Raw genomic sequence first — 8,185 nt, 5'->3', positions numbered from 1 at the left:
CCCCCCCATAGCTATTGAAATGACTGAAGAGTTTTACAACATGGATACTTGTTTAAAAAAATCAGGAGTAACTTTTTAATTGTTGCAGTGACGTGGCCTTTAAGAGTATTCGCTTGTGGTTTCATGGGGTCCCGATCATTAAAGTCTTTCTGTGTCTGTAATGTCAGGTAACTCCTGCAGTCGTAATGGGTTGACACACGACTGGCTGTCGAGCGCATGCCTTCAGAACATCAGAAGTGGTTTCATTATCACCGGCTTCTGGATATGCACCCATTTCTTTGTTCTTGAGCGAATAGTGGTAGAAAATAGACCTTCGTTCATTTTGTGTTTTGAGGGCATGATGGTAGAATATGCATAGACCTTCGTTCATTATGTTACTGCCAAATGAATGTAATGTTACTCTTCTGATTTGAAATGCTAAGCGCATATATTTATATTTGTTACAATGATAGTGTATTTAAACAGTGAAAGCATTTTTACACACACACACACACACACACACACACACACACACACACACCACACACATATACCACACATGAACAAAAACATAGAAAAACCATGAACAAGAGGAATACAACGCCACTTGTCAACAGAAAATCTCAACCCGTGATTATTTGACGGAAGTTGAAAACACCGTCTCGGGTATCGTCAAATGACATCCCACGACAAAAAATATCCCCCCCGAGACACCGTCAGCACGTTGAGCTGATGGTGTCTCGGGTGGGATGCTCAGTATGACCGCGCCCTACACAGTAAAATGTCCCGTGTTAACTCAACTCTAATAGAGTGCATATGGTCCCACATGTGTCGCGTCGACACTAGACGTTTTACCGTGTAGCAAATGCCAATTTAGAAAGTCCTTGAGGTCGTCTCTCCCATTTGTGGTCGGCTATTATTTTGGTTTAGCGTCATGTGTGGTGGTGTAACGTTCACTTAACGGCTGAGCTACACCTGTGTGCTACGATTTGCATATCGTTTTTCTCCCTTCGTATTCCCTGGTGTTTCAAATGGGGAAGGTCGCTGTGTGCCGCTGAACTGTCAAGGTGCCGCTGAACCGCCCCCGTTATCCTCTTAACCGTGTCTTTCCGGTGTCTGCTGCCATCGCCTAAATTGTGTGCTTCTGTGTCAGGTTCATATCCAATTAAAACTCTTAAGCTCTTACAACGAGGGACCACTCTGGATGAGCATGAACTCGCGATGTTAAAACCAGATCCGGGTTCTTAACGCCGCAGCAATGCAATACGTCGCTCAACATAATTTTTGAGAACCTATCATTATACGCCATTAAAATGCTTTTCTTGTGGCTTTTGTGAAATGGGTAGGAAGCAAAAGAAAATGCTTTTGAGAGCGGATTAATGGCAGAGCTGATAAAGGCCTTTCAGCAATACCTCGAGCAAATGATATTCACCCTGATTGTTTCCTGCATTGTGTCACTTGTATCACCTCGGGTGCTCACCACTCGCTCAGAGAACACAGTTTCCAGAAGAAAAAGGGAATTGCTGGCAATTATCTGCGTTCTTTGCTGACTCCAGCGCGGCGGATCCAATGGTCATTCGTTCAGTTGTCATTTTCATAAATGTGGGCTTTCTCACACAAATTCTATGGTCCGTCTCCCGTTTCTCATGCCTTTTCACCCCCAGAACCAGTGCTTTGAAGATGAGGCCGTCCCCTGAATGAACACTATGGCTGTGAGCAGAAGCCAGCTCCCACTGAACCGCCCCCCCCCCCACCATTCGCCCCACCCCCCCTTCTTCTGTGGAGTCTCTGAGCACCCGGGAGGCCGAGGGCATCATTAATAATGTCTGGAAGGGGCTCAGAGGAGACGGGCGCTGACTGTGCACAACGTGGCGGCCTCTTCCTCAAGCGGCATCCTCTTCCTCGCTTTCCCGTGAAACGTCAGGCTCCGCCTCCAGCCGGCTCTCCCACGCTCCACGCCTCGAGAAGCAGGAAGCGAAGGCTGGGGGGACACGCCCTCTCCCGGCCCTCATCGGATTTGCCCCCAACTTTCCGCCCTCTTCGCCGCGAGCGTCTTTCGCTTCGCCGTTTAAAAAGATAACCGCCGGCGGCTTTGGCAGCGACAACAAATCCGACGGCAAACTTCCACGCTCAATTTAGCAACGCCAGTCCGCCGAGCCCTCCCATCTATCACCGGCTCCTGCTCGTGCCCCTCTCCTCATAAAGGTGTCCTTTAAGCAAACCCATGGAAATGACAAGGCTGGGAAAGAAAAGCTGCAATCGAGGCTACAAACCATTAATTTCCCACGAGTTTGCCAGCACCGCGCTCCGAGGAGTGGATTGACCTTTCGCTTTTTTGCAAGGTAACCATAGCGGGGGGGGGGGCTTGGGGGGAGGGTGGGCAGACAAGTGAGATGGGGAGGTGGGCAGTGTGTGGGGAGGAAGAGAGAGGAAAAAAGGAAAAGCCGTTCTCTTAGAAACCAGGGAGTCCTGCAAAAAAAAAAAAAAAAAAATGCTTATACCTGAAACAGGTCTGCCAAGTCACATGGTAGCCTTCCCTCCTAAATTTGTGGGGGGGGGGGGGGGGGGGGGGACTGGGGAATTTGACGGCCTAGGCTTGTGCATGCTTGTACTGAAATACAGTTTTCTTCTTCTGAAGAAGAAGACCTGGAGGTCTTATTTACTACATTCACTGCTATACAATAAACAAATTATAGACCAGCTGTGCTGATTCGAAAGATATTTGTACGGTAAGTGTTAAACTACTGGCGACATTCAGTCTGCTCCGATACTGTGAAACGTAATTTTTCATTGCTGAATAAACTGCATAAATTACGTTATGTTTTATGGACCTTTCCGCCTCGAAAGCGTAGTTTCAGTTGTGACGGTTGCTTAGTGTTAATATAAATCCTAATGATCGAGGTTTATGTCTGGTATAGATATGCACTTCCTGTTACACCGTAAAAGGACCTATTTGTGGCAGTATGTCTTTAGTTGGGTAAATGTCACGGTGCAGAAATAATCTTTTTGCTCATTACTGCACTGCATTTTATCTGATGGAACCTTAAAGGGAGATGACAGGTTATTTAGTGAGAGACATCAATCACAAAGGAAGAAAACAAGGTCTTCAGGAAACGCTGAGATAAATAATGGATTGCTAATCTAAGCGCGCGTAGCAACCGGATGGCCATGCCCCCCCCCCCTCCCCCTCCACAAAGCCCCCCCACCCCCAGGTAAGACTCCACAGAGAAAAGAAGAAAAAAAAACACTTTGTAACGACCATCTTCTTGCATTTAAAGTGTTCATTAAGCCTCAAGATTAAGGTGTGCACTTTATGTACAAGAAAATAATAACAATACCTTTTCGATATTATCTCTAAACGTGAAAGCTGGAGGGCTCAGACAACGATGTCCACTCGATTGATATTCAAGCACACTTTAATAATTTCAGGCCCGTAAATGGCCTCACCACTGGCTAAAATGTAAATCACCTTGTTGCTTAGGCAAGAAACACGGTTTCCCAAAGACCAATGGCAAATCCATCCTGCAGTTGCCGCTACAGCAAGTTAGTTGCTTCCGGGATACTCATTTCTATTGACAAATTGAATAGTAGTAGCAGATAATGTATTTGTTTTTCTTTGATTCTTTGTGTATAGTAGTTCCACAGTGCCCGTAGTCCATGGTACACTTCAGCAACAGGATGGGATGCTAACAAAACCAGACTCAGACATGGCTTTGGGCTCTGTTTCAATTTGCGAGTTTCAGGGTGAAATGCACGGGAGTACAGGCGTCACCACGGCTACCAGATGTTCAGACTCACCCCCTCTCCTCCCCCCTCCCCCTCCCCCCTCCCCTGGTGATTGGAGGAGGGGGTCCTCACTAAGACCCAGGCGGAGATAGCAACCCATGAGTGGGAGGCTAACTGCATAAAAAAAATAAAAGCTCCTGAAACGCATGGTAATTAGGCCATCGACTACACGGAGAGCCTGCTTAATTGGGTCTGTGGGCATCGAGCGCTCCCCCCCACCCGCCTGCCCCTGATCGATGTGGCAGTGTACTGCCATGGGCAGCTGTGTAGCCCCAGGCCAGTGCACGCGGTGGCCCTTTCATGTGAGAGCTCCCGGTGTGTGGAGGCAAAGGGGGGAGGGGTTGGGGTTGGGGTTGGGGTTGGGGCGGGGGGGGGGGGGGGGGGTCAAGCGGCCCGGGCCACATCCTCCCGCCTCGCCCCCGTCATTTGGCGCGTTTACGGCCCGTCTGGGTCGACCGGCCTCTCTCCCCCCCCCCCTCCCCCTCGCCGCGGTTCGCCGGGTCCGAGTCGATACGGGGCCCCCGGGCCGGTCACCAACGCTGAATTCATAACGCCGTTGCCCGGGGAAACGAAAGCTGCTTCCGTTTCGGTTCGTCCGTCGCGACCGAACGCGGTCGGAATCCGAAGTGGTTGGTGCCGCGGGCGTCAGCCACCGACGCGACCGTGCGGCTGAGTTCTGGTGAATTCGACACAGCGTTCGTCTGACAAGATAAAAAGGTCAGCAGAAGCGGGACGGGAACGGGACGGACTGAGCCGTACTTGTTCCAGGTCTGCTGAGTCGTGCGTCTCTGGGTCGCCGGGATGTCACTGAACTCCGCTCAACGTTTTCGTTACATTTTCTGCTCGGAGCGCTTGCTCGAAAATTCAAATGAGTGACGAAGCAGTTCCAGGATCAAGCGTGATCGCCAGTGAGTCAGCACTAAGTAATGGCCATCATGCATAGACGGCATGGTGGGGGGGGTGGGGCGGGGGGGGTAGTGCTGCTGGCTTTCAAACAAAGTCTCTCATCCGTTTTAAAGTAATTATCGTCCAATAAAAATCCAGCTAGTAATGAGAGCCTCGGCAAAAAAAAAAAAAAAAAAAAAAAAAAAAACACTCAAAAATTGGCATAACACTTGTCATATCATCTTAAAAATGGTGCTGCGTCTTCTCAAGACACCTGCAAACCTAACCACCTGTATCGTCTTCCACCGCTGACCGACTAACACAATTTGACCTCCACCCAAACGGATAAGCTTAGATTTTCTCAATTTTGCTAACTGGGACATTGCCTTGTCAAAGGCCTGTTTTAATTTATTAATATTCCACACCAGGGATTTCACACTCACCTGACCTGAAATGGTTCTACTTTGCATTACTCCCAAAGAAAAGTGTTCCCTTGACATGCATAGACAATCTATAATGGTGGCAATAGAACTATTTTAAATTATGTATTTCTTTCTGTCATTAAGGAGCTTCCATATGAAAATCTAATGTACTGCTAGCTATATATTGTCTATATGTACTTACGATTCTTTAAAAAAGTTAAATATTATATTATTATTATATTCATAATAAGCACATTCACAGAAAATTCAGTTTCCACCAGTGCTGGCATACAAAATGCATTCCTATGTAAGTGGTCAGTCTTTAACATTCATTTTTTAAAGTTTATTTTAATCATGGTGTGTCCTTGCTTTATTTGTCAAATGTCCCTTTGACAAGTCAGTTTGACATGTGACATTGTAAGCAGCCAACAGGAAATGAAGCATGGGACAGTCAGTGTGGCCATATATGGGCATATTTTTCTGACACTGCCAGAGCTAGACTGACTTGTGTTATCTTATCAACCATTTTGTCTGAGGCCAGACGTTTGCATGAAATCAAGGCATGAAAGTGCCAGACATATCCGAGCATTAGAAGTTCTTAGAACAGAGGACATATCTGAATATCTGCAGATAAATTAAGCTCTGGTTATCTAAAGTATAATCTTTAGTATTTAAGTTTTCATTTCAGGTATCCCACACCAAAGATACACTTTCATCTATAATCCTGTTCTATCTGGCCCAGTTCTGTAAACCCTTTTCTCTTCTTATTAAAATATTTTTTCAGTGAAATATTTGTACTGAGCATTATAACTTCTACTTTTTACTAATTGTCTGAACTGCAACCATGCATTTGGGAACATGTTATGTCCAGTACACTAACATAAATGCAAGCTCCCCATTCTTACTCTGTAACTCTGAGAAAACTCTAGTTTGACAGTTATTGATACCAATGTAAAATGCTTTAACTGTTTAGAGAGTAGGTTTTTTTCCCCCTCAGAATTCTAAGTCAGTGTTCTAGAACCCCATTGCTTTCAGTTACCAGTAGTGATTATTACATCAGCATTAGAATTTTCACTTGAGAATATTCCAATCGTGCATTCGTGATCTCACACCTTGTTAAAGGAGGTTAAGCTCATTCCCACAGCGTACGGTGGATTCCTGGGTTTCATCACGGCAGCGCTTCTCCCAAGGACACGGCCAAGGACGCGCCGCCTGGACTTTAAAGCGAGAGGCGAGATCCGTGAGCCTTGCTGGTGAACGCTTCACGCGTCACGCGTGTGGGATCGCGCGGAAATAGACTGAGCGAAACAAAAGCAATCAGTGTTTTCCAGATGATGTCACATCCTGTTTCCAGACGACTTTAGCCGGGCGGCAGGTATGGGAGGTGAGACCTCAGGGGAAACGACTGTCATGTACCTGCGTGACCTACATGGAAAATCACCTGAAGGATGAACCGTGAGCTCCTCTTAGCCTCTGACTGCACGCACCTTTCGACCTTTCCTGATCCTGGTGCAGAATTGGATATTTTAAAGTAAATGGTCGGGGATTAGACTGGACGTAGGAAAGATGATCATCTCAGAACCGCTCTGAAGGGTAACAAGAAAAACACCCTATTGTCAACTGGAATATAAATACATATTTATACTCTTTAAGGCCACAGGGCAATTCTATGCATTTTTTTCTTATCCCCCAGTGTCAATATTTAAAGAGTGGTCAACGAGGTGACAACTCTCATATTGTGTCTGAAAAATAATACAGAAACATATTTGAGCAAGAGAGAGAGAAAGAGAGAGAGAGAGAGAGTAGTGCATACTAATCGTTGTTTGTTTATTGCCCACCTGTAGTAGTGCTGTTCAATAATAAACACAGAATCTCCTTGATTCTCCATAAATAGGATGCTAGCCTCCACACGGGTTTTTTGCTTTCATCTCCTCTTGCTGAGCTGCCTACCCACATCCTTGTCTTGATTGTGCTCGCAATGTACATTAAATAGGCAAGAAACGCATTTAGATTTCATTCTGCTTAAAGCAAGCCGTGGAATCGCAGCGGATTTAAAAGGCATAATGAAATGTGTTTTCTTTCAATGCGCGATGGGTTTTCCACCGGTGTACACAATCACTCTGTTTGATTCCGCTCAAAGATTGAGTCATAAAAACACATGAAAAAAACCCGTCTCACGTAGACAGTTTCTTCATTTAAATTAAATTTACGACACAACCGGTAGAACGAACAGTCTGCGTCCACAGTGGGAGGCCGTTTCTCTGCTGCTTGGTGAAATTCCAAGAGCCGAGAAGAGATTAATGGATTTCAGCTGTACTGTATCAACAGAGTGGCGCACAGTAGGAAGGAGAAAAAAAAAAAAAAAAACACAACGTTTGCTGGGGTAAAAAAAAGTACTTAAAAAAACATTACATAACATTTGCATTCAGATGTGCTGTATGTACTGACTCAATTTAAATTCAGCAGCCCGTGTGATTCTCAGAGCCTGACTATGTAAGAAATTCAGGGCGTAGACCTCGCAGCACCCCGTTACCGCCCTCGAAATTATCGGGAGCGAGCCGGACGCGAAGAGGTGTCCTGAAACGAGCTGGCGCGCGTTCAATGGCGAATCTGCCGCAGACACAGAGGATGATTCATTGTGTGTCCTCTCCGTCGTACCGCTCCACAGGTGCCGCTGACCCACTTCGCCGCCCGGATCCCCCGGACCGTTTCCCTTCAGGTATAAATTAGAGGCTCGCTGTAGCGCGCTCCTATACATAAAACATACAAGTTCAGCATATTTTCTTTTTTTTTTTTTTTTGTGTGGTCAGAAGCGTAGGGATACGTTGCAGCGGTTGGGCGTAGGGATACGTTGGAGCGATTGGTTTCCGCCGGTAGGTGAGTTTAAGGGCCTTTGTGATGACTCAGCGTATCAACGCTGCACCTGCTGTGACAAAGCAGATCTCCGTTTCTGGACCATTAGCTGAGTAGTCATGCGTGTTTTTGATTGATGCGGCCACGTTGTCATTATGTAAGATGTCCAGGGCCTGTTCCCCAATTGTAATGCCAGTGCTTCGAAAGGCTCCCCCCCCACCCCATCCCCCACCCCCCATGCCAAGCTAGCTGCTAGCTAG

This window comes from Anguilla anguilla, chromosome 10, assembly GCF_013347855.1.
Source record: "Anguilla anguilla isolate fAngAng1 chromosome 10, fAngAng1.pri, whole genome shotgun sequence".
NCBI classification, from domain to species: domain Eukaryota; kingdom Metazoa; phylum Chordata; class Actinopteri; order Anguilliformes; family Anguillidae; genus Anguilla; species Anguilla anguilla.
The sequence above is the reverse complement of the archived record's forward strand: the minus strand, read 5'-3'. Positions refer to the sequence as shown.